Below are 13517 nucleotides of genomic sequence, written 5' to 3'. Positions count from 1 at the left end.
ATGGCATATGCAGTGATAGAGATAATAGAGGGAAAACATCTTTCCAATGGGAAGGTCAGTAAGCACTCACCATCCTGAAAAATGCCCTAGAGGCAAGGGCACTTACAAGAAGCCACAAGGTCAGGAGGAAATTGGTACAATGGACTTGGTGTATGCTCCAAATGACTGATATCAGCATACTTGCATTTTCGTGTTCACAGCAGGATTGTTTTTTATTGAAAAACATTTCAGAAATATATTTTGGTCTTTTTTTCCCTTTTCCAATCCCTCCCAGAATTTCTCATATTTTCTACCCACCCAAGTTTACATTCTTTTTAGCTTTCAAAAACAAGTAAAAAAAAAAAAAAAAAGAAACAAAACCCGAAATCTCCCCCAAAAAAACACCCCCCCCCAAAAAAAAAAAACACAAAATGAGCAAGAAAAAACCAATGAGACAGAAAGTGCCAAAACATAGTAATAGGAAAAATAGGTCCACAAACATACCTGGACATAGGAATAGGATCTTTCCTGAAGTGTGGTTCATTTACACAGTGAGACTCCACTGAGGAAATCGATTTCACCTTTGCCAAAGGGGAATCAATTGCAGACAGCTTGTTGGTTGGGGGTGGGACACCAAGTCCACTTCTGTCTTTTAGTGCTGCAACCCTGTCTAGGTTGAACCTGTGCAGATCTTGTGTGCATCATAGCAGTATTATTGACAATAGCCAAAAGTGGCACAAATGTCCCTGGATAGATAAATGGATGAGAGGATGGATGGATGGATGGATGGATGGATGGATGGACAGATAGGTAGGTAGGTAAAAGGATCAATAATAAACATGTATGTATGAAGGAATGTTCAGCCTAAAGAAGGCATTCTGGCATTCATGGCTAACCTCAAAGACAAAGGGCTTAGTGAATAAGCCAGACTCAGAAGAAAGAATGAATGCAATATGATTCCACTTCCAGGAAGTACTAAAGTAGACAAACCTACAGAAACAGAAAGCAGAATGGTGCCTGATCACGGCTGGGTTGGGGAGCAATGTAGAGCTGTTAAATGAAGACAGAGATCCAGTTTGGCAAGGTAAGAAGATTCTGAAGATTGGTTATTAAACTGTGTGACTTATTTACCATCACAATCAAGGGCTATACTTATCACTACTAACTGCATATAAAATGACTTAGAAGATAAAGTTATGTCATGTGTATTTTACCCCAGTTAGAAAGATTGTAAAAGGAAGGGGGAAATAGCGAGGTGATTATGCTGGGTATGAGAGAGGCACCTGCAGCTCAGTTTTGCTTAGATCTGAGGGGTAAGTTTATTTGTAGTCATACTACCAGTACTACTTGGGTCTTGAATTCACAGCACTGCCACCTTCTGCCCCCACTTTGTTAAGGGAGGGGGCAAATGTAAGGTATGTATGTTGAGTCCTGTGTCCCTTAAAAGACGTTGATGTGATGCCTCTGAGACTGGGGTCCTGACTTGCCATCTCAGTCTCTTTTCTTGCTACTCACATTTTGACTCTTACTGGGGCTTAACCCAGGATTTAGGACCACCACACTAAAGATGAGGCTTCTAATAGATACCCGATTCTCTCTTCTGTGGAGGTGAAGACAGGCAGAGAGATGGATGCTAGGACCTAAAAGCAAGGATGGAAACCATGAGAACAGCTTCTCAGATGCTCATTGCTTTCTACCAACTACTCTCCATCAGTGAATAAGACAGGTGCAGGCAAAGATGGCTAGGACCTGGTCATTGCTCTATCTATTGCTTTTGACATCTTCCCCAGATGGCAAGCCTTACCCGATGCACATGAGGCTTGGTGTGCCTGCCTCTTTACTAGTCCTTTGCAACTGGGCTAGATCAAAATCAAGTGCTGGCCACTTTCAGAACTCATGTCTTATAAAAGTGATTTTGTCTCAGAGCAGTACAGATAAGAGCAGAACAAAGGAAAAAATCCATAACAAAACAAAACAGAAAAATTTCTTTTTCTTTCTCATCTAACTCCATGTTTTTTTTGCTTGTTGAAAAAAAAAAAGCCAGAGTGATAATCTTGATGTTTAGATGGTGTATCATCTCCTTGGGGAAATAAATATGGTATGTGTGTCTAGGTGAGCTATTTGTAAGCCTGTATTCCTTTGATAGGTAGGAATGTTCCTTTTGTTCTTTTCTCAAACAGCATCAACCATATACCATGAACGTAAGATGGCCACCTTTGGGTGGGCCACTCAGTGATCCAGTTTAGGGAAGAGTTGCTAGGGGAGAACAAACAGGCTTTCATGGACAATTCCCTCAGAGCTCTGGGTTTTGGTGCTTCTAGGGACACAAGTCTTCTCTAATGCTCCTGAAACCCATCCAACCTATAGGAAGGAAGCCTAACTTTAGATACTTTGACTAAGACTCCACATCCTACAAATGCAGGCCCTTCGTTCTCGCTTTGTACTCAACTGGAAAGAGTTTACCATTTTCATAGGTAACTGTTTGCTATGAGGTTAGAGCCTGAGGCGGTAGTTTCCTGATGCTGAAAGACATAAGGAAATGGATGATCTTCTCTTACTTGCTTTGCTGGCTGGGAGAGGGATTATTTGAGCACTGTGAATGTGAAGTGGGTGCGGCCATAGGTCTGGTGAGGCCCCGCATCTTTGGTGCTCCTTCCCTCTCATCCCAAAGTCAAGGATCAGCAAGTCCTGAGCACAGGCTATGTTGACTACCACCCACTTTTAAAAAAAAAAAAATCCCTGTGAAAGCATTTTATTGATACACAGCTATTTCCATTTATTCACCTGTTGTCTCTGGCCACTTCAGGGCTGAAACAACAGCATTCAGAAACTGTGCCCAAAGGCCGCCTGCCCGGTATAACTCCCAGAGACTATCTCACTCAGAAACTTTCCTAAGCCCATTGAAAGGTATTTATAGAGTTGGGAGAGAATTGGCTGAAAATTATTCAATATCTCTTTAACATGTTTGTGGCATGAAGACTGAAGTCAAACTGGCTGCCACTCAACTTGCATGGGGTATATTGCAATTTAAGACCAACTCTGTAAAACAAACAAACAACCAAAGAAACTATTGCCAAAGACATACTAAGCTGGACTCTGGTCAGCACTAAAAGGTTTCTCATTTCGCCAACCACTCATTAAAAACAAACCAAAAGAAAAGCAAGCAAGCAAACAAACAAAAACCAAGCTCACGATTTTTTTTTTTCTTTTTTAACTCAACAGAGATTACGGAGTAGGATGGGTTGCCATTTGGACTTGCGCATGGGGAAAAGAGGGCTTGCTGGAGGCCTCCTAGGAAACTTTTCCAGGAGCTCTTTACTCAGCCTGCAGGAATGCTCGCTGCCCCACCCCCACCTCTTTCTTTTAGTATTTTTTTTGGGATTTTGGGAACTCTTCTATCCCCTTGAGTCTTATTGTTCCCATGTAGTTTTTTTTTTTTTTTTTAAGCTAGTGAGTCAGAGCTCTGCTACAATGAGAAAAACGTTTGGCCTCACAGGGCTTTGGCAAGGCTAGTAACTGTGCCAAGGGGCAGAGTTGGTACTGCCCATGCTATACTGACTGCAGGCCCAGTGGTGCACTTACTTCAGGCTCACGCATTTCTCCGTAGAGAGGCTTTTTACGCCTCATGAGCCGCCTCCTCTCTCTTTGCCCTGTGCCCTTTGCGCTGTTCTGAGGAATCCTTCTCCTCTGGGTAGGGCTGATGAAGCATTCCTGAACTCCCCGAGGGTAAGCGAGGCAAACTAAACTCTTTTTTCTGGAGAAAACCAGGGGCCCTTAAGACACCTTGCTAGAGTGTCTTCTCTTCCCCAAGTCTGAAACTAATTTGCTATGAATCTGGGTGGCAGCAGCTGAATGGCTAAGTGCTTATTCCATAGGAAAGGACATTTCAGTTTAATTCTATGTAGACCTAGGGGGTGGGCAATGTGGCTTTGAGACTAAATCATAGCAATGTGCATTTTCAATGACATGAACATGATGATGGCATAAAGTCATTTGGACAGTGGATGGAAACAATACTCTATTTAAACCAAAAGGAGACTGTCCAGCTGCTTTTAGGTTTCCTCACTTGCATGAAGCTGGTATGATTTGCTTTCCCGATGGCCTCCATCAGAAAGTAGGATCCTGAGCTCAGGACCATGGCCATTATTCATCTTTCCACTGTAACTCGAGTAGTGGACACAGATCCCATTCTGCAGGAGGACACATGCCCCGACAGAGGGGAAAAGTGCTGGCTTAGCAGTGACTCATTGTGGGGCCTTGGAAAATTCTAGTTATAAAGTATGGAAAAGTTAGATGTTTTCCCTGGAGAAGTTCGTTCTCATGGTGCTTCCCACCCATTTGCTCACCCTATATGTCCAGAACTGACTCGGCAGGACGGAAAGAACGCAGGCACATCTATGACTGCGTAGGCGAGAGGCAAGCTACAAACAGCTGGGGTAATCCACTTGGCCATTGCCAGCATTGCCTTTGTCATGGGTGACTGTTCAGTGATGTAAGGCCAGCTGCTATAGCAGATAAACCCAGAAATCATAGTGGACCAGGTCAGTGGGAACTCTTACCCCTACAGGAGGCATTCATGCAGGGTGGAGATAGATAGGCAGGCACAGACTGCTACAGTCTTTTGAGGGCCTGCTCTAAGACAAGCTTTGCCATTTCAGCACTGAAGGGTCATGGATTCTCCTGATTGAGATCTACAGTCAATTGGCAGAGGACAAGCAGTGTGTCATAGATGAAGGTGCTAAGTTCTAAGTCTAGAAAGAGAACTCATGGTTTCTGCTTAAGTTCTAGTTCCAGACCTGAGGTACATGGCCAACAGAAGAAATGCTGGCAGAGGGAAGCTAGTGCATGCCCAAAAGGGAAGCAGAGTATCCTTATACAGGAACTAATTAGTCAGTTTCCGGCATAGTAGCCAAAGTCTATTCCCCAACTCGGCAGGTGTTAATAGTAAGCTGGTAAGTTAATAGGTGCTGGTCCTTGAGCAGTCAGGACTCCTGAAGTCTGGAAATAACTTGGGAGAACCAGACAGTGATGCAAAGCAGGAAGGTCAGAGCCACATGACCTGTGTAGGTCTAAATGGGAAAGCCGTGATGGTCTCAGGAGCAATGTGTTGGAAGGTCAGATAAGGGTTTATTCCTTGGCTAATCCAACCATTTGGAAGGAGCTGTAGGCTGGGTTCTAGACCAGAATGCAGGAACTGGGAAAGATGCTTTGGACATGATGTGTCAAGTACAAATTTTATGCTGTATCACCTGATAGCAATGGGCTGCTATACTCTACCAAAGTCTATCGAGGTGGCCAGGGAGCTGAGCAAGCTGTGAGTCTCTAGCCCCTTCAAGTGACCAAGATCAAGAAGTACGTCATTACATACACACTTTCCTCCTTCATGCAACCCAGGAGGCACAGACGTGTCTTGGAGGCCCAGCCCACTTTATTTTTCATTGGGAAGCCTGGTGACCAGTGAGCCATGACTCCCAGTGAGTCTGCTCTTGTGTGGATAATAAGAAAGTATAAAACCAGCAGTACCCCTTGGCACCCCTCTGGAATCACCTGACCCTTCCGATACATTCCAGAAGTGGGGCATTTGCTAGCTGAGAATGTAGTCATGTACTTGGTTTGGTCATGTCAGTTCAGAGAATGGAAATGAACATGAGCCTTAGCAAAATATCCTCCCTTTCACTGTGGCTAAAAGTATGTGCATGTATGTGCTGGTGGGGGGGTAGGCGAAGCCAAGGGAACTGTAGTCAGTTGACCCTTTCTTTGAAGCTGAGGCTAGACCACTGGGCTTATGCCAAAGCAGTGGAATTCGCTTTGCCATTATTATGGAATTAGTTCATAGCTCAGAGTTTCAGGCTGATGACTTAGGCAGGAGGTGCAGGATCAAAGACGGACTATGTGGCTGATCATTCAGAGGCAGGAAAACTAGCATGAGCCACTTAACAGAGGCTCAAACTTGATTCCCCTTGTGGGTCTAAGACAATATTTCTTATCACAAAGTGCTAGAAAATTTAGGATAAGACAAACAGCAACGTTTCACACACTCTTCATTCTCTATACCCTTTAGCAACCAAACATTCTTAATACTATGCAAGCTGCTTTCGCTCTTGTTTTTACCTAGTTCCAGGGGGTGGGGGAGGGACATCAACTCCAAGGTGAGCTTGCATAGATATGGATCAAGAGTCAGCCTTGCCTAACAGGATCTAGCCACTTAAGCAGCTGTTTGGACCTTCTGATATCTATAGCTCAGGGCTGGAGGCCATTTTTTTTTTCTTCTCACAGCTGGGAAATGTTCTTTGCTTTACTCTGCCTTAATGCAGGCAGGTCAAAAGTGGCAGAGACTTGATACCTACCGTCTTCCTACTTTTGTCCCCATTGGCATCATTCATCCACCTTGAGAGCTTAACATGCATGTTCTCTTGTCTGTTAGAGCATGTGCTGCTGCCCTGGGTTTCTGCATGCACGGAGCTGACTGTGGCAACTGTTCAATAGCTACCCTGTAGCAGCCTCCCTCATTCCATTACTTCTCTACTTCCCAACTGATGTTTTATTCTCAGTAGATCTATTTGACTATGAATTTTTATCCCAGAGTGGGCCTCATGGAGCATGCAGGCAAGAACTCCATTTATCCAGAATATGGACTGGACTGCATATGGAGGTCATGCTGATACTTAAAAATAATAACAATAAAGGGTTTCCCTGTGTTGCCATTTTGAGATCGTGATAAAACATACCGTCAACCTTTCTTTCTAACTAATCTTGACATATGTTATTTCATATTATAATTGTCTTTTTGCTTTGTTTGGACAAGAAAAACTGACTCCAAATGAATTATGGCAATAGTTTAGTTTTGTTTGTGTTTTATTTTTAGTACAAAATCTTTTTATTGTAATTCATAATACACTTATAAAAGTGAAACATGTCTTATTAAGTTCATCATATTACTCTTGTTATTCATAGCTGACTTAAGTTTCTCTTCTCTTCTCTTCTCCTTTCCTCCTCTCCTTTTCCCATTCTTTCTTAGTTTCTCTTAACTTCATCACCTATTCTTTCTCCCTTCAGCTTCCCCACTTCCCTTTTCTTGGTTAATAAATAAAAATAATTAGCAGATGAGCCAGCTCTATAGTTTTGTAATGGGTGCTTTGGTCTAAGTGTGGTGTCAATTCCAAACCTATATGTCAAAATTTTGACTCTCAAGGCAATGGTATTAGGAGATGGGGACTTTGGGCTTGATCAGGCTTGATCTCATGGAAGCTGTATTAGTAATTACTTTTCTGTTGCTGTGATAAAATTCCACGAGTGAAAACAACTGTTGAAGAAAGGGTTTGTTTTCACTTACAGTTCTAGAGGGAGAAATGTTGCCTGGTAGGAAGAGCTTAAACTGCTCAGCTGGCCAGAGGGAGAGCTCCTCTTGTGGGAAAGCAGATCATCGTACTCTCTGTTAACGAGGTTAGAGTCCTAGTGTGCTAACAGAGTTGTGCGGTATGTGTGTGAGCGTGTGATAGGTATAGTGGGGACAGTTAACATTCATAACTGTGATACAAGAAATCGATGATTCAAGGATTTCAGCCAGCGTTGGAAAGACCTTACCCAGCTGTCCTATCACAATATATTATATCCAATGAGCACAGGAAAGTTTGCTAAGTAACATAAGGAATACTAGAAATGAACAGCAAGCCATGGAATGAGTAGTGATCAAGATATGGGCAATAGCAGGAAATACTGTGAAAGCACTTCTGCCCTTGTAAGAATAACAGGAAGGAAGGAGCAATCTGGAAAAAGCACCACTGACTGCCTCCCTCTCAGCACTGTTCTGTTCTTTAATGATGGCTTCATCTAAGTCCACATACACCAGAGAGCCCATGACCCACCAGCTCTGGCCAGCTTAGTGGAGTTTTTCACTGGGGTATTGGCACACTGAGACTTTCATGTGGTGTCTAGCCTGGCACATCATTGCATTTATGTACCAAGTGACATTATTGTTTCAAAGCCCATGTTTAGCATTTAAACATGTGACAGTTTTGATCAGTGCTTACCAGAGGAACATGGAATTCATGAACGACTAAATTTTCATACATCTGTTCCCCAATTACACTTGCTTGACCTAAGAAACTATTCATGGGTCAAAGGAAGCGGTAGTGAGCCCAGTCCTGGGGGGAGAGTGTAATTGGACTTAACCCTGTCCCCAGCTCCTTTAGAGGAATGGGTGTGGTATGTGACGAAGAATGAGTTAGAAATCCACCTCCCCATGGTCTCTCTACAAGTGTGCAGTGGAAGGCAGCCCTGCTTTGAAACACAGTCATAAAGTGGTTAGCAATATGCTTTCATTTTAAAACACAGGATGTGAGTAATGTTACGTTCCTTTCCTTTCTCTGCATAAACTGAACGCAGTCCAAGCCATTATTCTGCCCATCTGGTGGGAAGGTCAAACGTGGTCATGACAGGGTCCTCCGGTGTGCCATGTGAAGGTCCTCTCTGGCTCCCCACAATTAGAGTTGACATGCTTGGTCTACACAGCTGTGTCTTCCCTGAGGATGTAGGCTGGGCTGCTCTCCCGCAGCACTGAAGTCGCTGGAAAGGCTCCTTAGGAGCTCCAGCTGGTTGTTCTCCATTAGGGTCCTATCTCATCGTGGGGTGCTACAAGGGAACAGTGGTGCCCCCACACCCTTGCTGTCTTCTCAGCCTTGCCAGGCTCTCCCAACATTGCTCTTTTGTTTGGCTTTTCCATTCCTTCTATGTTGCAAATGATCCACGATTTCCACTGTCCTAAGATCCCTCCCTTACAAACACTCCTGTTGAAAGAGTGGCTGGGAAAAAGAAAGTCTACACTCACTACAGACATCATCCCTACAATGTAATCAACTTGTGTTGTCCCAGCCCAGGATCATCAGTGCAGAGAGAGAATGCTTTTAGCTCTGGAGCTTCGAGCTGTGCACAGGGTTCAGGTTTACAGAGGAATTAGTTGTGTGCACTCACTCACCTTCATTCGTTTACTTATTCAAGAGCATTCAAATAGTAACTACTCTGTGCCCGTCGTCACACTATAATCTATTTCTTCTAGAATGATAACCGTAAGCCACAATGGTTAAAACAAGTATAAATTAATGATGGTGAATGAAGCTGATTTTTTCCTTACACTAGTTGTATTTCAAGTGTAATAACCAGAGTGACTTGTGACTCGTAGGAAGAAACTTCAGAAGCCTGCATTCTAAAACACAGGGAATGCAGACCATTTCCACCATCTAAGATGCTGCCAGACAACAGGGCTTCAGAGTCACAAAGCTATAAAGAGACTAGGTGCAGCACCACTTGGAAAGACTTGTAATTGTGGCGCACCCGCAGCAAAGTCATGCTGAAAAGTACGTTCTGTGCTGTGTATTCTTTAACAGGGCGCAGACCTTAAACTGATGGGTTTAAGTCATTATCTTGGCAGGTATTTGGTGTGCTAGTCATCATGCTAAGTTCTGTAGATACAAAGGGACCTAATAATTGAGCTGGACTACCCCACCTTCCCAAGTAGTCTACAGTTAATAGAGATAAGAATAATTGTCTCATGGTCCTTGTCTTGGCCTGGGAAAGTTATCAGAGAAAAACATAATTATGTCCGTTTCTTTGGTCTTCTCAATCAATGTCTATGCCTGTTTCTTGAACAAGTAATACTTTAATAACTGAATTATGTAATGAGCAATTATTATAATTTTGCATTGACATTCTCAAAACACTGGGCTCTCTTCACTCCATTTTCTAAATGAGCGTGGGCCACTGGGTGGGAACTGTGACCCACAAATCTGCTTAGCAACAGTAATCATAGGGCGGGCAATCAGACCCATGCCAAGGATGTCTCTCCCTGCGCTCTGCTGAGTAAAGCCGAAAGACTCTTCCTTCACCCTGCCACCCTCATCAGAGGTCAGAGGGGACATTTAAACTTCCGAATGGTCCCACAGTTCTAAGGCTGCTGAGCTGTGACCTTTTATCAAAACTTCTGTTGGGTCTCTTCTCCCAACTGCAGAGAAAGTTGTTTTAACTGCAGAGAAAGTGAGACAGTTGTGTCCTTTACAGTGAGATAACTCACTTAATTTATAGGCAGTGGCTTACAGGGACTGCGTTTTTGAGATGTGTACAAAAAAGAAATTGACTTACTACTGAGTTGTGAGGGCAAAGGGAGATCTCCATGGCAGCTTGGGCCTGGCCAAAGATTTAACACTAGGGTTCATTTCCAGCTTACATCGATGATGTCATTGACAGGGAGGAAACCCTTCAGAAATGAAAATATGGCTATCAGGATGCACGCCTACTCTAAGATGGTTTTTCACTTCAGTGAGCTTTCATAGTTCTTTCTTCACTGTGGACCTGAAACTGCTTCTGCTGTTGATATAAATACTACGTTATTGTACTTGCATATATTTTGAAATTTTGTAGCATTAATTATAAGGAGAAAACAGCAGCAAAGCTCTTAACTTTTTTTTTTTTTTTTTTTGTCATTACTTTAACTGAAAAAGTGCTCCTAGGAAGGTCCTTTCATCTTGATAACATGTTTTCCTCTCTGTAAAATGAGGTTGTGAGCTTTCCTTCCTATCTCCTGGGACTATGAGGATGTGTATGGGGGAAAGTTTGGGAGATTGGTGTTTTATAGATATATAGCCTGTGAAGAAAATGCCTGCCCATTTTCCTATTACATAACAATTTCTAATTAGCTGCCTATTGTCTAAAACCTGATGACTGTGCTTCTGTAACTAGCTGGAGCTAGGATGGATAACAAATTTAAGATGAGTTGACCCTATAATCTAGCTTGAATGCTAAGTTGTCACCCTCTGAATGCAGGAACAGAAATAATAGCCAAACTCATGAGACCTTAAGATGAAAGACTCAGGTGCATTTGGGGGATGGTTGACTTGGGGCATATTGAAGAACAGACAGACTGATGCAGTCTGTAGAGAAAGGCCAGAGAAAGGCTTCGCTATCTTAAGAAAGTCAGGTGAGTGACTCTGGGATTCTAGACAGAGTTAAGTTAGATTCAAGGAGTGAGGGGGCTGCCTGCACCTTTCTTATTTCCAGAAGGCCTGAGTCTGTTTTAGAAATCTTTAGCTTTTTATATAGATCATAATCTAATGAGGTAGTGTAGCTTCTAAAGGAGAGAAGTTATCCTACTGCAGAACTCATCCAGAGTCATACTTGGTTCTGAAATTAGTTGAGGATTTGATAGTAGGTTTCTGCCTCCAATTTCAAAGCTTTTCCTGCTACACCAGCGGCTTATTTCCATCTATTACTGTTCAAGGCTAGAGCTGAAATTCAAATAAGATCTAAAGAAATTGCTCTAATCCAACATGCAAACTAGAAGAAGGATGATGGTCTATTTGTACTTTGCTCGGCAATATTTTACAGCGTCTCAGATATTTCTCTGAATGTTGATAGCCTCACAGTTAAGTTTATTTCCTCCGCAGGAATGACACCGCCACATTCTCCCCATCTGTCTCACTTCTGTCATTACCCACTTCTGTTAGGATAAGGGTGTGAGAGTTTACAGCGCCATTATATATTATAATTGGTATTTATTCATGGCTTCAATATATGTTTCCTGTGTTGGGTCATCTACCCTGTTAAGATTGCTTTTTAAGATTATCACAGCTCATGGATGGAGTTGCAATCCATTAGCAGTAATGGCTCAGCAGCAAAGGGCTTGTAATGCCCCCTGGCGAGGGTCCAGGTTGGTTCTCAGAACCCACATCAGACACCTCAAAACTGCTGGTGACTCCTACACCAAGAGATCTAAAATCTTTCGCTGTGTTCCATGGGCTTCTGCACTCAAATATACATACACAACTGCACAATTAAAAAAAAAGAAAATTTAAAATGTTACCGCCCATGTATTTGAGCGGTAGTTACAAAAGCAAACTTTCCCTTAAGATCTAAGCAGTATAAAATATGCGACCCATGCAGTAGCTTTAAGGCTTTCTCCGTGATGAAGTGATTTAGTCAAAGAAAATGTAAGGTTGAAAATCAATTCAATAAGAAAGTCAACCAGAACTTGTTGGTGAGAAGTGTCAGACACGATTCTTGCATGCCAACCCCAGCCCTGTGTTTCTCAGGGATCCTACAGAACATACTCTTGAGGTCACTGTATTAAGCTACGAAATTTATTACAAACAACTTTTGTTATACAAAAAGCTATCTTTTCAGCAAAAGACATAAAACTGTGAATCCATACCATCTCGCCACCACAAGCTTGACAAAGACCTTCGTTTATTTACCTGCCTTTCCCACATGATGCTAAATCATTGCACTAACGCCCATTGAGAGAATAAAATCAACAGCTTTGTTAACAGAATCGTATACTCAATCATAAATTGTTTCCATGGCTTTCAACCATTTACTACTGTTTTATTTTTCTGGCTGATGACACATAAAGCCCTGTTGGAGGGCTTTGAAATGGAACTCTCCCACGCATACTCTCCCAAGCACAATATGAATGTTTCAATAAAGAAATCCTTTAACACTGACAGTCATGGGTCTTAAATTTATTAGCTGACCCAGATTAAGTTGTTGACGTTCTCTGAGCTTTGATTTCCTAACATGTAAAACAGATCAATGGTATTCACTTGACCTAAATAATACAAAATTTAGGGCTATTAGTTATTTTTAAATTTTATTATTATTATTATTATTATTATTATTATTATTATTTATTTTTTTTTTGAGACAAGATTTCTCTGTATGTACCCTATCTGTCCTGGATCACAATCTGTAGACCAAGCTGGCCTTGAACTCAGAGATTAGCCTGCCTCTGCCTCCCAAGTGCTGGGATTAAAGGTGTGTGCCACCGCTCTCCAGCCGTGATATTTATAAAATGTTTAGGATTTTGCCTAGTGTCTAACATGTGCTCAATAAATAGAAACTGTTACTGAGAGCAATATAAAAGGCCACAAAGCAAAGGAAAGGGTGTCTGTCAAGCTGAAAATGGCATCCAACAATGTCTGCAGCTGTGCATATCACAGAATGGTTAATGTACAGTCAGGCCAGCTTCCTGACTTAGAGTTGGCAGGTAATTGAGTGTCACCCGTTCCAAGACCCTGGGCAATATGATATGGGATTGAAGAAATATATCCTTGAAAGAAGTGTTGACTAATGTCTGGGCTTGCTATTAACTCATTAATAGTTGGCATAATGAATACAGCCAAAGGCAAGGAATAGGTTTCTTTATTGGAAAGTTCATAGAATGGCTCAGGCTGGCAACTGCTGCCATTCTTTGAAGAAAAAAAAAATTATTTTTCTGATGTAAAAAACCCTACACTTTCTGTCGTTTCTAGCCTGTGCCCTGTTTTGTTTTTTTTTTTCATCAAAGCGCTTGGTAGGTGCAATGCCCTTTTTTTTTAAACATGTAGATCACTCGGCTTCTATAGCATTCAATCCCTCCTTCAGCTTGATATTATTTTTCATTTTCTCCATGTCTAACTCTTCCCACTCTTCTCATCATGATTAAAAAAAAAAAAGCCACACTTCCTTAGTTGCAACTGTGTAGCTTTGGAAGTTAGAATGACTCACTGCAT

Source organism: Psammomys obesus, unplaced genomic scaffold, assembly GCF_907164565.1.
Source record: "Psammomys obesus unplaced genomic scaffold, mPsaObe1.curated_primary_1811, whole genome shotgun sequence".
Lineage (NCBI taxonomy): Eukaryota > Metazoa > Chordata > Mammalia > Rodentia > Muridae > Psammomys > Psammomys obesus.
The sequence above is the reverse complement of the archived record's forward strand: the minus strand, read 5'-3'. Positions refer to the sequence as shown.